This window comes from Anas platyrhynchos, chromosome W, assembly GCF_047663525.1.
Source record: "Anas platyrhynchos isolate ZD024472 breed Pekin duck chromosome W, IASCAAS_PekinDuck_T2T, whole genome shotgun sequence".
NCBI classification, from domain to species: Eukaryota; Metazoa; Chordata; class Aves; order Anseriformes; family Anatidae; genus Anas; species Anas platyrhynchos.
Genome location: NC_092620.1, coordinates 1263198 through 1281988, shown reverse-complemented (window position 1 = coordinate 1281988; position 18791 = coordinate 1263198). Strand labels below are relative to the sequence as shown.

The 18791-nt window shown below is 48.4% G+C and overlaps 1 protein-coding gene, 1 long non-coding RNA gene and 1 other non-coding gene across 15 annotated transcripts in view; 1 reads left to right on the top strand and 2 right to left on the bottom strand.

The window, feature by feature from the left end:
• The window catches only part of LOC101794193 (CBP80/20-dependent translation initiation factor), a 167227-nt gene that overhangs the window by 68332 nt on the left and 80104 nt on the right, over window positions 1-18791 (top strand). The window lies entirely within an intron of this gene.
• LOC119714294 (uncharacterized) overlaps window positions 5637-18791 on the bottom strand; it is a 29197-nt gene continuing 16042 nt past the window's right edge. For 2 of the 3 annotated variants that reach the window (XR_011805561.1, XR_005261370.2), the window contains exons 2-4: window positions 9852-10026; window positions 9568-9768; window positions 5637-8809 (exon numbers count right to left, since the gene is read on the bottom strand). This is a non-coding gene — a long non-coding RNA (uncharacterized lncRNA). The remainder of the gene's footprint in view (window positions 8810-9567; window positions 9769-9851; window positions 10027-18791) is intronic. The other variant, XR_011805562.1, reaches the window with a different exon arrangement.
• Window positions 15151-15268, bottom strand: LOC119714341 (5S ribosomal RNA). The gene has a single exon (XR_005261452.1). It is a non-coding gene; the product is annotated as a 5S ribosomal RNA (ribosomal RNA).

The window sequence follows — 18791 nt, the reverse complement described above, 5'->3', positions numbered from 1 at the left end:
TATAAATGCTTAGACAGACAGGTTTGTTAAACTCATTTTTTTTACAAATGCCCGTGTTCAAAGGTAGAAGTAAGCAAGCTATTTCTTATTTCAGCCTTGGTGTTTTGCTGGTTTTGTCCAGGTATTAGAGCAGCTTTCTAGTCTCTTCATCCAGCATCTAACATTTCAGTTGTGTTTCCAAGCAGCGTAGCTACACAGGTAATGAATGATAACAGAATAGGCTACATTGGCCTTTGTGGAGAGCAGGTGAAGTGTAACAGACTTACAAGATATAGCTCTTTTGCCACTTTTCCTCATCTAGAAGAGGAAATTGTGCACAATTGACCATAGCCAGCAAGACTAGGGAAGTATTTCACAAGTAGTTCTGAGGGCTGGAAGTGTGCACGAGGCTGGGAACCTGCTGCGTTAGAGGTGGAGTTCCTTGACTACTTGACCATCCTGCTGTTCCTGTCTGAAGGAGAAGCAGATCGCTTTGTTTGGCATCTTTTCATGGCAAGGTTTGCATGCAAGGCGGTACTTTAGTTTAATCTGCCAGTCCTAACTTCTGAGAGTCATGGGCTTCAGGAAGGGCAAGTGTGGCAGCCCGTGGCTGTGCTCTTCTTCTGGGAGGTCTGAGGTCCAACCTGATGTAAGGTTGGACAAAAAGAGTTTCTTTGGGCATTGAAGAAGTCTGTGCAGAAGAAGATTGAAGATCTAGTGCTCATCTAGAGTCTTTTAAAATTTGGATAGGGTCTCCTGTCAAGTCTGGGCAAGTTGCTGCTTCTTGATGAGAGCAGTCCTGTTTCTGGAGAAATCAACAGCGAATCTTCATCTTCTGTGTCCAAGTTTCTAGTCCTCTGCTCGTCTCCTCTGCCCATGTGTTCCACGTCCTTCTGTGCTGCCTGTTTGGAGTGGTTACCTCTGTGCAGGAGGGCTTTGTCTCTGCCAGTACTGCACACCTGCCCTCAGCCACCGAGGCCCTAGCAAGCGTAGATGCAATTGAAAAAGAGTATAAAAGTTAATGTGAAAGGGCATGGAAGACAAAGAGAATCAAGCAGGAGTCTGGGGGAGACTTCTAGCCCTTTAGAAGCTGCATGGCCTCTTGGAAGATTGATCATCGGGTGCTGCATTTCCCTACAGGGACAAGCAAGATAGTCTCATGGATTTCGTGTCTCTTCTTTCCCCATGTGTCCACTGAGAGGCTTTTCAGAGTGGTGAGGCAGGATCTGAACATTCATGGAGCCAGAGGCCAGCTTCAAGGCTTCTTCTGCCTTGGGAAATCGGGATGGTAATGGGGTTTCTCCTGGTCCTTTAAGGAGTGTCCGTGGGCTGGGAGTTACGTACAGTAGGAACAGTCATCAGCCTCATCTTACGTGCACCTGGTTGGGATCACTTCCCCCGTGGAAACCATCAAGAATTTCCATTATTTCCTTTCCTGAGGCTTTGTTTGGGTGGGGATTTCTAGAAGGTATTTTACAGGCAGGTATAATTAAAGAAAGGCATACTCTGCCTGTAGGCTAGACAAGGTTTCTTTAAAGCCAGCCTCTAGCGTGGTGGCAAAACAGAAATGGTTTGTTGCCTGGTCTGATGGAGAGCGGTCGGGGAAAGAGGGAGCCAGTAAGCCCAGAATCATCCAAGTTAAACGTGGCACACCGGGCTAAGGCGCTTATCCAGCAAATCCTTGAAATATGTGCTTAATTTTAAGTCCCACTGACTTCAAACTGTTTACTCTTGTGCTTAACTTTAAGCATGTGCCTAAGTGCTTTGCTGGCCAAGGGCCAAGGCAAACAGCAGACTTGGAAGTGGGTTTGGGTAAAGTAGGTGCTCTACTGAGCTGATGGCCCACAGAGGCAGTCAGGAGAGAGTGGGGTGCTGCGCCTTTCTGGGACCGCCAGCGCTCTGGCAGGATGGAGATGATGGAAGGGGACGGTACCAAAAGCAGCACACTCGCCTTTTGAGGAGAATCATAGCAATTTACTCTCTAACCAGGTATCTTGATGGCAGTGTATCTGTATTTCATTTTTCTGAAGGTGTCAGCCTCACAGGTAGTCTTATGCATACCATAAACACAGTCTTGAAAAAGATATACAATTTTTTTCCTCTTAATTGGGAGAAAGAAGCATTCTAGTGGAGTGAAAGAGCCTTGATTTTATCATCAGGAGAGGAAGCAAGGCAGATACATGACCCAACTAATAAATCTTGGTAGGAATTTGCATGGCTGCATTAACACTTACAACAAAAAGGACTCCTGTATTAGTGCAAGCTTTTATAATGGCTTTATCTTCTTCTTTCCTGTTTCAAGTTAATTCCTGAAAACCTTGTTTTAATCCCCCTTTTGCTCATCCAGCCTGGACTTCTTAGAATGGCAAAGGTTTTTTCATTATTTTTAATCTATGCATGGCAGTGATTAAAGCTAATAGCTGTGGCCGTGGCATGCATGAAAATGAAAAGCCAGCATCGGAAAACAAGCTCTGTTTTTTTGAAAACACTGCTACCAGGGGTTAAGGGAAATCTGCAGCTGCAACAAATATAGCTCTTGTCTAACTTCCTCAATAACTCTGCTTGGGGAGCGCACAGTTGCCAGATGAAGGAAGCATGGTTAGCCATCGAGTCTTTGAATGCAGCTCCATTTCCCCCTCAAACCCATGGAATTTATATTAACCTCCAGCTTTTCTTAGCTGGTGGGATTTTTTTATTATTTTTATTTTTTAATTATTACTTTTATTTTGTGCTTGAGGAAGAGCCTTGCTTTTGTTCCTTTGGTTTGTTGGAGGCATGGAAGAGATGCTTGTGCTCCTCATGAGGTGTTCTGGCTGGCGGAAGGCCATGGATCTTAAGTGAATATTTTGGGCATTGATAAGGAGAGAGAGGCTGAGGCTGCCAAGTGCGGAGATGCAGGCACCCGTGCAGACATCTGATGAGTTGATTTGCGGGAGGGCAGGCTACAGCCATGCCACTTCGCCGGGCTATCTGCCTCCCCAACAGAGGTGCGGGCAGGAGGAGGGACCCCGTGCACCTCCTCTACCTGCATGCAACTGTGCATAGTGGGCAGAGATGTATGGAGGCAAGGATGTCTAAAAACAGTTTGGATACAATACTTAGCGACCTAATTTAAGGTTCTTACAGCTCTCCGTGACCTATCTCTCAGAGCTCTCCAACTTTTGGAAATGAGCCCCTGTATTGTCTACCACACATGCCAACAAGAAGGGCTCGTACACCCAAGTGAAGGAGCTAAAAACACCCCAGCAAGGAGGGGTGGCATGCTTTGTTTGCCATGTTTTGATGCTGGTTCTTCTTTGTCCCCGCTTGGTTCTGATGAAATACAGCCTGGAGGAACTTGGTTCGATGCAAAATGAATTGAACGGGTTTCACCCAGCTCCCGACAGCCATCACAAAAGTACCCATAATGCATGTTTTTACTGGCAGAAAGGCTGATCTTTGCCTGGTGCCTGGAGAATATGAGGTTTCCTTGTGTCTTTGGAGTTGTCATGGTTGAGGTTCATTCTTTGCAAGACATGGGAGAGCAGATACTGCTGTCTTGTTTCCTGTCCTCTAGTAGATTTTAGATAAGAAGCCATTTTTTAGGATTTTTTTTTTTTTTGTGTGGAAATGCCAGATCCATTTACAAATGTCACATTTGAGACTGCTGCGACGCAGCTACAAACTTGCTTTGCCTACTTGTACTCGTTTTGCTGTTAAAGGTAGTCCATGGCTCCCAGAGGTCTGCAAAGCACCTATTAAAAACCACCAGTGTAATTAATAAATGAGGTGGTATGACTGATACTCTGTGGCAAGTGCATAATGTTTTCTGTACTTGTCACTGCATTAAGACCCATTACAGCAGGAGGAATTGGAGGGCTTGATGCATAAAGGGAGGATCCTGGGAGGGAGCAGACTCAAGAAACAGTTTCTTCTGCCCAAGTCCAAAGTACCAGTAGGCTAGCAGAGGGTCAGGGCAAAGGAGTGGGACTTTTCAAAGGGAAGAATGAGGTTTTTATAGGATTAAATCAATGTTTACACACCGGGGTATGTTCTGAGCAAGGATGGCAGTGACATGAGGTCCTCACTTGTTCCCACAGAGCTGGACTAAGCGGACAATTGAGAAAAAGCATTTCTTTCTTTGTGGTATAGTCCCAGGGAAAATGTGTTGGCTGTGTCTTGGGAATAGGAGTCTGAAAACAGGAATATCTATTGTGTGAAAATGTTTCAAGCACAATACGAGGGCCTTGAAGAAGGAAAGGCTGTTGATATTCTGCACAGCTTGTTTCAGCCAGGAAGGTGCCATCTTTGAGCCTGCGAGAAGGGCTATGGCCTGGTGGACCAAAAGGGGCTGCCACCATCACGACCCCATTGAAAGTGGCAGTGAAATTCCCCTCAACTTCAGTGTCAGAGTGCATGGATCACAGCAATAAGGATGATGGTGAGACAAGCCACCTCTCTGAGGCCACTTGCCTCCCCTCTCCAGGTAGCAGAGCAGAGAAATGCACATTGACTTATTAACTGCTGCCTCCCATCTTAGGGTGGTGTGAGAGTGTGTGTTTGGATCACCTCCAAAGGGAAGTGCCAAGGGCTGCATGGTGAGAAAGTCTCTACCATATTGAAAGGAAAGAGCAGCCACCTATTGTCTGTAAGGTTATGAAGTTACCAGTCTGCAATCGAGGGCCTTCATAGCTGCTGGACTGTCCACTGGAGTTTGCATGAGCATGAGCTAAAACTCTGGTCCACCCAAGTTGGGTAGATTTGCAGGGACTTGGTTCTGGGGGATTGCATGTTTTTCATGTCTGTTTGGGCAATCTTTTGTTAATAATATGGGTGAAATGAAAATATACGTGGGTACAACCCCTACCTTCTTTTGGGAGTGATGCTGAGGTGAGCACATGGGGCAGAAACTGCTTTTGCCAGAGGGTGTTGTACCAAAAAAAATAGCTGGTGGTTGCACAGAGCTTCAACAGACTCTGCAGGGTAGAAGGTGACCTGGGCCCTACTGCAAAACTCCCTGATGTCCTATTGGATCCATTCAGAGATCACAAAAAATCCATCAGGGAGGTCCTCCTCGTGCCACCAGCCCCATGATGCATGGCGGGGAGGTGCTGGGAGGCAGGATCAGCACATCCACGTCTACAGACTGGGGGCTGTAGGCTTTGAAGGGGCAAGAGATGAGGAAAAACAGATTTGTGAATGTGAAAAATACAGAGGAGGAGTATACTTTAAAGAAATGCATGGTCTCAGCTGAAGTTACAAATATTCCCATAGCAACATCACAACATTGTAAGTCCCAGCTAGAGTAATTCCTCCCTCACCCCCAAATTAGCAGCAACCAAGCAAAATGTAGGAAAGGCTTTTCCAAGCAGTGCAGCCCTTTCTCAGGGTAAGCCTGGGCAAGCCGGGAGCCAGTCTGTGCCCCAAGCTCTCCAGCCCGCAGCAGAGCAACTTAGTGCCTGTCACCCAGCACAATGTGGAGCCTGCTGGCCAGTGGTGGCATTGGTGGCACTGGTCAGTCAGAGAGAGTGCCACTGCCAGCCAGCATCCCCACAGGCAAACCCCCAGTTGAAGGGAGCAGGAACGGGGCAAGTTGAATCCATAACCTCTGAGACCATCAGTTAGTGCCAAATTTGATGCTGTAGTGTTTGCACAGCGCGAGCTGAACAGACCACAAGGCAAATACCAGGGCCTATGTGATGCAGGCAGCATTTATCCCCGATAATAGCTGAAAGAGGCTCTTATTTCCAGGGGAAAGCAAACCCAGGTCGCCAACACTGTTTATTTTAATGTTGATTCTTTAAATATTCTGCATTTAAGGATTCCAGGCAGTGCTGTGGTTGTATCTGTATTTACTGGATAAATGCATTTATTTACGGATGGGACGCTTTACTGCTGACAATAAGGTTTGTTTTTAAGCATGACCAGGCTAGAGGAAATGCATACAAATAAACAATAAACCTAAACAACACTAAAATTACATCAGTTAAAACAATTAAAGTTACTTCCACTCATGAAGTATTGTTTCCATTTTGCTTTAACATGGGAAAAACTCAGTTTCCTAAATCAGATTGTGACTGATTTTGGATTTGCGGATTCTGGTAACAAAGGGGATTTCTTTTTATACTCTTCCTATGGCACCACGTGTCTGTGTCAGTGCATCTGGAGCACCCGGCATCAATGCTTCCAGTGTGTACCTCGCTCCATGGCTCCTGCTGCTGCCCCTGCCCAGCACGGTTGTGTCAGTGGGTACTATGTGTCTGCGGTTCCTCTGAGGAGACTTTATGCAGGATTTCAAAGTTTTTATATATATTTCTCCAAGATTTTTATATATAATTCTTAGAATTATATATAATTCAGGAGCTATGGGGCCAAGTGTTTAAAACAGAGCCCAGAAAACTTGCTGTCAGTCATCAGCAGATGGCACTGAGGAAGGTTCAAGGTGCATTTCACTGGAGGTACTTTGCCTAATTATTATAATGCTTTAATTACATTTGCATCCTTTATCTCACATGGGCAGCTTGATGCCAAGCTGTTCCTGCCGTTCTCTGTGTCTTTGGTTTTATCCCAGGGCTGGTTGCAGAGGGATGAAGCTGCCCCCAAGTATTTAATGCCAGGGTCTACGCTATCGTCTGTCTAGTGGGTGTTTGCTCTGCTGGGAGCTGATAGCAAAAGCTGGGGAAAAGGGGTGGGAAGAGACAGAGTTGAAGTGATGCTTCTTCAGATCTGGGACTCTGCGTGTGTAGAGACTGTAATTCATTAAAATGCCCACAGTTTTGAGAGAGGGGCCATAAAAACTGTCGTTAACACTCAGCAAATGGGATTACAGGAGTTTGCACCCTTGGGGCAATGTGGGAGGGCAGAGCCCTGTAGGAAATTGACCTGGTACTTTTAACGATAACCAAGGAAGGAGTGTGTTTAGCTGTCACCATGTTTGCCATCACAGTCGTTGCTCATCTGTATCCCCACCCTTTCTTTGGGAAAAGAGTCTCCTCCGAGGTGCTCACCACCGAATCACGCTGCAGCTCCACGTTCAGCCTTTGCTGGCAATGTACACTTATGGCACACTCCCCAAAGATGCAGTTAATCAGGAAATCCTCCAAACCGGGACATCTCCCAAGAAACAACTTCCTATGCCTCCCATTTGATAGGCGTGTTGCACCATGCCATGATTCATCAGGCGAGCACGTCCTATTCCTGAGGTCCCGCAGAGCATCCTTCCTCCTCCGTCGCTACGGGGCTTGGTGGCGGTGAAGCCTGAAGACCTGTGCTCCTGGGGTGTCTGGAAACACAGGCACCTTTGCCGACCCAACAGCTGAATTTAGACTGAAGAAGCATCCTTGGAGGTGGCCAGAAGACATGTGTGCTGTGCTGTGCATGCTGCATGATGGGAGAGCCACCACAGCGCAGGGCTGTAACGACTGAGCCACCTTTTGCCTTGGGCTTGGAGCACGGTGTGAAATCGTTGCACTTTCTATTCAGTTGGCTTTGAGTCCTGATAAAAAAGGAGCACTGACTGATTCTAATAATCAGCTAATAAGCTAATAATTGTGATTATTAGCTATAATCTAATAAGCTAATATTGTGAGCACCTTCCAGGAAAAATGAATAGTTTGAAATTTGAAGGAACAGATTTATCACTTAAATTTTAACAGAGAGGAAATCATTTACAGGCCCCTTCCTGCCATTGTTTGGTATTCTTCCATGGCTTCCAAATCAGGTCAAGGCTTTGGGTTGTGCCACAACCCTCTTCTTTCAAGAGGTAGAAAATTCCCCTCATGTCAGAGGAGAGTGGATGGCAGGCCACCTTTGTGGGAATTCCTGGAAGGGGAAGAGATACCGGCAAGTGATGTCCCAGCAGCTGGCTTTGCTCAAAGTGCCCCTGGTGATGACAAACACCGGCCACAGAGGTGATGGGAACATCTCTGGTGGGGTATGTCCCCAACTGCTCATCCTACGCGGGCACCGCCTAGTCCACACCTTGCAGCCTGACCCTGAACGTGCTCAGCGTTGGCTGAACATATTTAAATAAATAGATCCATTTTGTCCCTGGCTTTCCAGGCCTGCAGCGATCAACCTGTCATAAAGGTGGATGGAAACCTTATCAGGATATGTTATGAGTTTCTGGGCTGGTTTCTGTGGATCATTTCTGGAGCTGCAATATTTGTTTACCTTTTGGCCCTGCCTTCAGTCACAGTATTTCTGTCGCTGCTGTTGCAGAGGCAGTGTCTTCAGTGCTGCTATAAACCCAGCCCTGCCCACTTCCCACTGCCTCCGAAAATAAATCCCACCCTGAACTTTGGGTGTAATAAAATGGAGCAAAGCTCCCGACGTCTACTGGCGGCCTAACAACCTGTTTGTTCAGCTCAGGCTTTCTGCCACCATTTGCTTAAGATAAGCAGGGGTGGAGATGTTTCTTGAGGGCACAAAGGCTTTTGAGATAAAGCTCTTGTGGACCAATACTGCAATACGGCCAGATCATTTCTTTTACTTCTCCCATCACCCCAGCCTTGGTTGTTTCCATCTTTCCCACTTCTTTTCTCAATTTGCTTGCTCTGGGTTTCAGCGATGCTGTTTCCCTTTTGGGTCACCTTTTCCTACTTGACTGTCTCAGGGCTGTGAGCATCTTGTTCAGTGGCTGTAGCAGAGGCTGATGGCATGGGTAGCGGTGAAGAAGGGCATTTTACAGAGTGAGGTTTGGCATCCAAGGGTCAGGCTGCATTAGGCAGACATCAGCAACATGAGATGAAACAATGAACACCAGACTGTCATATGCCCGTAGATTTTTACTGAGTCTTTGTGGAATGCCCTTAAACTTGGCCTTCTGATTTATGGTGGGATTTACCGTCACCTGTAAAAAGAGACAAAGCTGGTGCTCCAACTTCCTCAGTTGGTGCTGCTGCAGAGGAGGCATGAGAAAAACAGCACAAAAGCTCAAGCAAGGAGCAGAGTCACTCTAAAACTCCCCATTTCCCTGCATTTCACTGGCCATGCCCCACTTCCTCGTGTCCCTCCCAGCACCCAGCAGGCTAGGTAAGAGACGGAGGCTCTGGGGTTGCTGCAGAGTGCCAACAAGACATTGAAAGGTTTTTGTTTGTTCGTCCATTAAAGTTTCGTGTCAATGGGCCTGGAGCAGCACAGAGGGGGCTGCCGCCTTTCTGAATTCCCATGGGTGGGTGGACAGGGCTAAGGATCCGGCAGAGGTGCTCAGCAAGGCTTCAGCCACGCCGTGACCTTGCTGAGCATCCCTGCCGCAGCAGAGCTCCTCTCCGGCTCCATCTGCCCTGCAAGCTGCTTCTTGGGGCGGCTTCCTGGGAGCAGCGACAAACCTGCCCTGCTCTGCTGCCTGCTTGCAGCAGTCACGGTAAAGGACAGCTTTCCCTTGGCACCTGCTAGCTGGCCAGATGACAATCACCTAAGCTTGCCAGACACCACCACCTCTTCTCCAAGAGCTGCTTTCCCAAAAACATCTGAAAAGATGTCAGCACATCAGAGCTGATCTCTAGGGGACTGGCCAGAGAGCGGGCTGGTCCTTCTCTCACAGAGCTGCTGGCCTTTCTTGTAGCAGCGTGCATGTTTGTAATTTAAATTTGACATACACATACATACATTAGAAGTCCCATGGGCTTTTCAGGTTCTGCTCCAAGTTTACCACCATGTAAACCACAGTGCATTTTGCTCCAAGATTGAAAATGACCTATATTAGTGGTACTTCCGAAGACCGTGGACTCCTTGTTCTTTGCTTTTCCCACACCTCTCGCTTCCAGAACCAGCAGCGCTGAAATGTTGTTTGTTATGTTCTCAAGCCACCTGTGAACAAATATAAAAATAAAACTGCTGTGGGAAAGAGACCAAATATGATTTTACTGCCCATGGACAAGTCACAAACCCACGTGTGAAATCCGTGGGCACCTTGGCTCACTGCTGTCTGCTGGCTCTGGCAGGAGTGAAGAGCATCTCTCTGGTGTACTTGGAGACCCATTGCAGGGCACAGGGTGGTCCTCTGCCTGGAAAAGCACATCCCTTTGGTTCTGCTTGGGGATTTCAGCTTCATAGAGAGCCAGCCTGCTGAAAAATGGAAGAGCTGTGTTTCAGATCCCCGTTGTCCTCAGTGAATTAGCTCTGCTAAAGGCACTTCTAGTGTCGTACTGCGTGACCTGCAGTGGGGAGCAGCCTCCAGACAAATCAAAGAGCTATGTCATAAATGCATTTACTGTGCCCTTGGGACTCTGGCCTGCACTCGCCCACCCAGCGCCCTCGACTTGTCCAAGCACTCCACCCTTCTTGGGAGTTGCTGATATTTCCTTTTACATCAGCCTGCTGCACAAAAAAGTCAAATTTTCTCCCTTCCAAATTTAGCTTTGCTTAGGCACCAAAATATACAAGAGTAGGAACTAGTGACAGTTTTTTTCCAAAACATTGTCTGATGGCTAGGACTAAGGAACGTAACTGCTTGGCCAGAGAAGGGAGATGCTTGCTTCTCCTAGCGGGGACGCCGAGTTCTGCTCGGGCACAGGCAGTGGCCAGGCGTGCTCCTTGGGTTAGGAGCTGTGTTCCCATGCTGTTAACCCATCTCTCACACCCAGGTTGTCTGTTCTGGAGGACAGAGGGATGAGGAGGAGCAGTGGTGTGCTGTGAGGACGCCACGCAGAAGTGCACAGCTCTGCCTATGGGCATGGGCAGTACTAGAGCTCATGACACTTAATGAAGCTATGCTCATGGGAAATCGGTACTTTGGGTGCTTGTGCTCTGCAGAGATGGTTTCGTTTTTCAGGGTAATTGTATTTGCATGTTTTTGCAGTGCAGCTTAAATTCTTCAAAATACCCCAAGGTTTAGCCTGCTGTGGTAGTACAACATTTGGAAATGGTCTGAGTATTGTGCTAATTTTAGCCTTGTTTCCTAACCTAGTACAGCTGATGCGACTGGGCTGTGTCTGCTCCCTCCCTTCCTTTTCCCATTAGCTTTGGTACCCATTGGCCAATAGCAAGTGAATTTTCAGAGGACCAGATCTCAGAGAGATTAAGCTCCTCCTGTGCAATCAGTGAACAAGAAGCGATCAAAGAGGTGAGAAGGCCTCAGACTGCAGCCCCAGTAATGAAAAAGCCTCAGTATAATTTCAAACTGCTTGACCTCAAAGATCTCCAGGCTCGTTTCAGTGGTGTCCAGGCTCTTTGTGGCAGTGCCCAGGGCCAGGCCCAAATGCCTTGGACCCGTAGCAGAGCCCTGGCGGCTCACCCTGCCTGCCAGGCCACACTTCTGTGCTGGGTGGATGTCGCAGACCTGGCCCAGGCTGCCCAGAGGGGCTGGGGGCTCCTCAGGGAGGCTCTGGTTCTGTGGTGCCACCCAGAATTAACCATAAGGTGTTTGGCTGCAGGAAAAGCCCAGTCAAACCCAGTTAACCAAATGATAATCCCACTGCTACAACTTGTTTCGCTGACCCAGCCACAGGAGCTGGAGCGGCTTCAAGAGCTGGAACTGGAGCAGCTGTTGGGTCTGTCACAGGACTTGGAGTGGCCGCAGGGTCTGTCGCTCGGTTGACAGTAGCATCAGTTGCAGCTCGATAGGCATGGGCCAGACCCCAGCACATTACACAGACACAGAATCACACAGAATCTCTAGGTTGGAAGAGACCTCAAGATCATCGAGTCCAACCTCTAACCTAATACTAACAGTACCCACTAAACCATATCCCTAAGTTCTACATCTAAACGTCTTTTGAAGACTTCCAGGGATGGTGACTCCACCACCTCCCTGGGCAGCCCGTTCCAGTGCCTAACAACCCTTTCAGTAAAGAAATTCTTCCTAACATCTAACCTAAAACTCCCCTGGCGTAACTTTAGCCCATTCCCCCTCGTCCTGTCACCAGGCACATGGGAGAACAGGCCAACCCCCACCTCGCTACAGCCTCCTTTAATGTACTTATACAGAGCAATAAGGTCACCCCTGAGCCTCCTCTTCTCTAGGCTGAACAAGCCCAGCTCCTTCAGCCGCTCCTCATAGGACTTGCTCTCCAGGCCCCTCACCAGCTTCGTCGCCCTTCTTTGGACCCGCTCAAGCACCTCGATGTCCTTCTTGTAGCGAGGGGCCCAAAACTGAACACAGTACTCGAGGTGCGGCCTCACCAGAGCCGAGTACAGGGGGACGATCACCTCCCTAGCCCTGCTGGTCACACTGTTTCTGATACAAGCCAGGATGCCGTTGGCCTTCTTGGCCACCTGAGCACACTGCTGGCTCATATTCAGCCGACTGTCCACCATCACTCCCAGGTCCTTCTCTGCCTGGCAGCTCTCCAACCATTCCTCTCCCAGCCTGTAGCTCTGCTTGGGGTTATTGCGCCCCAGGTGCAGGACCCGGCACTTGGCCTTGTTGAACTTCATACAGTTGACCTCAGCCCATCGGTGCAGCCTATCCAGATCCTCCTGCAGAGCCTTCCTACCCTCGAGCAGATCGACACACGCACCTAACTTGGTGTCATCTGCAAACTTACTGAGGGTGCACTCAATGCCCTCATCCAGATCATTGATGAAGATGTTAAAGAGGACCGGCCCCAGCACCGAGCCCTGGGGGACGCCACTAGTGACTGGCCTCCAACTGGACTTGACTCCATTTACCACAACTCTTTGGGCCCGGCTATCCAGCCAGTTTCTAACCCAACGAAGCGTGCGCCAGTCCAAGCCAAGAGCAGCCAGTTTCTTGAGGAGAATGCTGTGGGAGACGGTGTCAAAAGCCTTGCTGAAGTCAAGGTAGACCACATCCACAGCCTTTCCCTCGTCCACCCAGCGCGTCACTTTGTCGTAGAAGGAGATCAGGTTCATCAAGCAGGACCTGCCTTCCATAAACCCATGCTGACTGGGCCTGATCGCCTGCTTGCCCTTCAAGTGCCGCATGATGACTCCCAAGAGGATCTGCTCCATGAGCTTCCCTGGTACTGAGGTCAAACTGACAGGCCTGTAGTTCCCCGGGTCTGCCCTCCGGCCCTTCTTGTAGATGGGCATCACGTTTGCTAGCCGCCAGTCAGCTGGGACCTCCCCCGATAGCCAGGACTGCTGATAAATGATGGATAGGGGCTTGGCCAACTCCTCTGCCAGTTCTCTCAGTACCCTTGGGTGGATCCCGTCCGGCCCCATCGATTTGTGCACATCCAAGTGCCGTAGCAGGTCACCAACCAGTTCTTCGTGGATGGTGAGGGCCACATCCTGCTCCCCATCCCCTTCCACCAGTTCTGGGTACTGGGTATCCAGAGAGCAACCGGTTTTGCCGCTAAAGACTGAGGCAAAGAAGGCATTAAGCACCTCCGCCTTTTCCTCATCTCTTGTAACTAAGTTTCCCCCTGCATCCAGTAAAGGATGGAGATTCTCCCTAGTCCTCCTTTTTGTGTTGATGTATTTATAAAAGCGTTTTTTGTTATCTTTAGCAGTAGCCAGATTGAGCTCCAGATGAGCTTTGGCCTTCCTAATCTTGTCCCTGCACAGCCTCACTACATCCTTATAGTCCTCCTTAGTGGCCTGCCCAATTTTCCAAAGATTATAAACCCTCTTTTTTCTCCTAAGCTCAAGCCACAATTCTCTGTTGAGCCAGGCTGGTCTTCTTCCCCGCTGGCTCATCTTTGGGCGCATGGGAATAGACCGCTCCTGTGCCATTAGGATTTGCCTCTTAAAGAGCGCCCAGCCTTTCTGGACCCCTCTGCCCTTCAGAACCGCCTCCCATGGGACTCCACCAACTAGTGTCCTGAGCAGCCCAAAGTCAGCCCTCCGAAAGTCCAATACAGTGGTTTTACTGGTTCCCTTCCTGGCCCCGCCAAGAATAGTGAACTCCACCATTTCGTGGTCACTCTGCCCAAGACTGTTCCCGACAATCACATCCTCCACCAGTCCTTCTCTGTTTGTGAAGAGAAGGTCTAGCAGGGCACCACCCCTGGTAGGTTCACTAATCAGCTGCGTCAGGAAGCTATCTTCCACTTTCTCCAGAAACCTCCTAGACTGCTTTCTCTGGGCTGTGTTGTGCTTCCAGGATATGTCAGGGAAGTTGAAGTCCCCCACGAGTACAAGCGCCGACGATTTCGCAACTTCTGTCAGCTGCCTGTAGAACTCCTCATCCGTCTCCTCATCCTGGTTCGGCGGTCTATAGCAGACCCCGACCAGGACACTAGCCTTGTTGTCCCTGCCGATCCTAACCCAAAGGGACTCGATCTTGTCATTCCTAGCCTCGAGTTCTACAACATCGAAAGACTCTCTAATATAGAGAGCCACACCGCCACCCCTTCTGTGCTGCCTGTCCCTTCTGAAGAGCTTATAGCCAGGCATCGCAGCACTCCAGTCATGAGACTGGTCCCACCACGTTTCCGTGATGGCAACCAAGTCGTAGCCTGCCCGCTGCACGATGGCTTCCAGCTCCTCCTGTTTGTTACCCATGCTGCGTGCATTGGTGTAGATGCACTTCAGCTGGGCCTTTACCTTATCCTCCGGCCTTGCCATTGCTCCCCCTGGCACAGCCCCAACAGTCCTTGCTTCAGCCCCATCCCCCTTCTTACCTAGTTTAAAGCCCTATCAATGAGCCCCACCAGCTCCTGGCCCAGGATCCTTTTTCCCCTAAAGGATAGGGACCCGTCTACGGCCATCAGACCAGGTGCTGAGTAAACTGCCCCATGGTCGAAAAACCCAAGATCTCTGCGTAGGCACCAGCCCCGGAGCCACGTGTTTAACAGGTGGGCTTTCCTTGTCCTCTCCGTACCCCTCCCTGTCAACGTAGGGATGGACGAAAATACTACCTGCACTCCTGCTCCGTCCACTAACCGTCCCAGCCCCCTAAAGTCTCTTTTGATAGCCTTCAGGCTTCTGTCATCAATGTCGTCACTGCCCGCCTGGACTATCAGGAGAGGATAATAATCAGAGGGGCGTACCAGGTTGGGGAGCTTCCTGGCAACGTCCCTGACCCTGGCCCCAGGGAGGCAGCAGACTTCCCTACGGGTAGGGTCAGGCCGACAAATAGGGCCCTCTGTCCCCCTAAGGATAGAGTCTCCCACAACAATCACCCTTCTTTCTTTCTTGGTGGAGGCAGTCCTGATGCGTGGAGTCGACCTCCTCGCCCTAGGCATCCTCCTGGGAACACTTTCTATCTCTTCCTCAGTTGGTGGTCTCTCAATCTCCAGGGCCTCAAATCTGTTTCGTAAGGGCACCTGGGAAGGTGGGGCAAGCCTACAGCACCCGGTATTCCCAGGAGGTCTCCCATCCAAGTACTAACCGGGCCGACCCTGCTTAGCTTCCGAGATCAGACGAGATCGGGCGTTGCCAGGGTGGTATGGCCGTAGGCAATTACAGTGATTTGTGTCACTTTGGAACTGTCAGAGTCATTACACCCTTTTTTTCAAGCACTCTACCAGTTTTTTAGGATTTTGCATTTGTTCAGGGGTGAATTTCCAAAACACTGGAGGTGCCCACTGCTCTAGAAACCTGCCCATATCCTCCCGCAGTCCCTGCCACTCACAACTATCCTGCCTCAAGACAGATCTCTGGATGAGATTCCTAAGTAGTTGTTTAACCTTAAACAAAACCTGAAGTGCATTTAGGAGACATAACAACAAGACCATGCTGGTCTGAGTATCCCAAGGATATTCAATATTTTGGAGAACTATTGCAAGAAGCTCAGAGGATAAGAGGGAGGTGAAGGAGAAAGGGAGAGTAAACAAGTAGGAAAAAATATCTTCCCCTTTCCCCTCCGCAGATTGGCTCCCTGACGAAAAAAGGCAATAGGTGTAATTGTTAATAGTTTCCTAGATATGGTTTCCAAAGTATAGAGTCGACGACAGTGCTGACTACAAATACCAGGTTGGAGTCATGACCAGAAATTTCATCCTATCATAAGCCATATACTCTAATACTTATACCAATTTTAGTTTAACACACTCTGGTCAGATCTGTCATTATCTCAACCCTTCAAGCCCCACGTTGGGCGCCAAAAAGGACTGTTGTGGTTTAACCCGGCCGGCAGCTAAACACCACACAGCCGTTCGCTCACCCTCCCCCCTCCCTCTCTGGGATGGGGGAGAGAAAGGGGAAAGTGAAGCCCGTGAGTTGAGATAAAGACAGTTTATTAAGACAGGAAAATAATAATAACAATAATAATAATAACAATAATGATAATAATAGTACTACTAATAATAATGTGTACAAAACAAGTGATGCACAATGCAATTGCTCACCACCCGCTGACCGATGCCCAGCCTCTCCCCGAGCAGCCAGCCCCCCCACCCCAGCTAGCCACCCCTATATATTGTTCAGCATGATGTCAGATGGGATGGAATACCCCTTTGGCCAGTTTGGGTCACCTGTCCTGGGTCTGTCCCCTCCCAGCTCCTGCTGCACCCCCAGTCTGCCCACTGGCAAGATGGAGCAAGAAGCTGAGATGTCCTTGGCTTAGTATAAGCACTGCTCTGCAACAATTAAAACATCAGCATGTTATCAGCACTCTCTCATCCTAAGCCAAAACATACCACCCTACCACCTACTAGGAAGAAAATTAACTCTGTCCTAACTGAAACCAGGATAAAAGGCTGGGCTGTGGCAAGGTACAGGGAGCATGAGGAGGACTCTTTGTGGTGTGGGGTGATTCTCTCTGGAAAAGTAGAAGTGAAAAAGGAAGTTAGGAGGGAAACCATCTCCCCAAAAAACACACTTCAACCCTGCTGGCAAAGCAAGGCTGAAATGGGGGCAGGCTGGCCAGCAGCAAGATTCACCCAGGGTCTTGGTGACTTCTGCATTGCTTCCGATCTCAAAGGGTGAAGGTCTCCAAAGTGCTGTGGGTTTGCTGCAGCACCTGTGGGGTGCCTTTCTCCAGTCTGGATGGTCAGGTTAAGCCCTGCTAGTCTTGGACTCTGGGATGCCTGCTCTGCTGTTTGCCATCCACAGAAACCTTTCTCCTCTGTTACATCTTCCACCAGAGGATCTCAAAATATCTGTAACCGCTACCAAAATTAACTGTAATTTTTAAGGCTATCTTTGCATGGAGAAGGATTTTTTTTTTCCAGGCAGTATTGTCATACCAATGTGACAAAGCTGCTGCTCAACGAGAACCCATCCCGCCCAGCCCTTGCCCTTACCTTACTGCTCCCTCTGCAGCTCCAGCTAGAACAGTGAGATAGATCACTGTGGAAATAAAAGGACTAACTTTTACAAGGCTTTTATTGCCAGCCTGGGGAGTACAATGCTACATAAATAATAATCATTAGGGTTATGACAGCTCCATAGTCCCTGGGAAATAAATAACACTTTATACTTGCATAGTGCCTTTTGTCCAGGAGCCTCGAATCCCTTTGCTGACATTAATGAAGCCTCATGATGTCCATAGCAGGATGGTAAATACAGCACCCCTCTAAGCAGACAAGCATCCCAAATTGGAGCCAGGTAACCTGGCACCTTCAGTGGAGAGAGGAAGAGTAGAAGTGGAGAAGAAAGTTTTGATTGGGTTTGAGGTATTGACTCATGGAAAGCTGACTCCACAATCAGTAAGATTGTAATGTAGGTATGTTTATTCAGTGCTGGGCAGCACGGGGGGTAGTCCCACCAAAGTCATGCGCACCTAACGCGGCAACATGCCGTGGTTATATGCAGTAAAGAGTTACATATGCATGAAGTTTCCCAATACGCCTATACATATGCATAACCTGTCCCCGCTTAGTATTAAAATTAGCTACAAGAAGTTATTTCCATAAATTCCTCTTGTCTGCGCTTGCTCAGTGCCTTGAGGTGGTGGGCGCTGAGGGTCATGGGGATGAAGTAAGATGTCTTCATCAGGGTTGAACTTTTCACCTCATCTCTTTGCACATGCTCTCTGAGGCCTTGGTCACAATCTGGGCCATAAGGTTGTTTTGATCTGGTTCTTGGGGTCCGAGGGGCTCCTATTATCTGGAGGCCTAAGCGCAGCACAGTACATCGCAAATGTAGCACGTATTCATTCTTAATCAATCGCTCTCTAATTTCTAATCCCAATGATTCAGCCCCCCCCTTTTCTGGAAAATCTAGTAACTTCTTTTAATTAATACAAAAATTCTTCCCAGTCTCTATGTGTACCCCTCAATGCCTTGCCATGCACTTTTGTCAAGGAGGCTAACATGGACATTCGTTGCAACAATTTCCAATTCCAAACAAGTATTACAAAAGACAATATTAAACTTATACCTACTAATATCAATAAAACAATAATTGGCTGACACAATGTGTTCAAAATCCCAGTTGCAGTTGGCGACCATCCAAAGAGTGTATCCCACCAGCTGTGATTTGTGTCTTGTTTTACTCTTTGCAAAACTCTGAATAACTTGTGATACTTTGTGTTGTTAGACTTGATCAACTGGTGGGATACCACTGGTGCCAAATATAGAAAATCACACCTGACGATTCTAACAAAGTTACAAATACAAAAGTTAGGATGATTTCTGCTAGGGAGAGATGTTTTCCTTATCTACTTCTACAAAAGCACAAGCAGTTCTTAAACACACACAGCCTTGACCAATATATACAAGCACAGTCTTTTGACTAGTATTTGGATGAATTTCAAAGTGGCAAACACCTTGATCCGTGTCAAGACATACATCCTGAGCATCAGTTGTATTGCTTTCACAAATAAATCTCCGTTGTTCCCAGGTAACACATGATTCTAGATTTACAGATTGCCATTTCCCATTCTCCATCTGTGCCCATGTTCTATGCTCCGAAGGATAGAGCACTATCTTCTAATGGTTTAATCCTAGTGCAATGATGGGTGGATAACATAAACTGTGGCATTACGTATAGTAAGCACAAAGGCAGTAGCCATGTTAACAATGGGATCATAGGTAAAA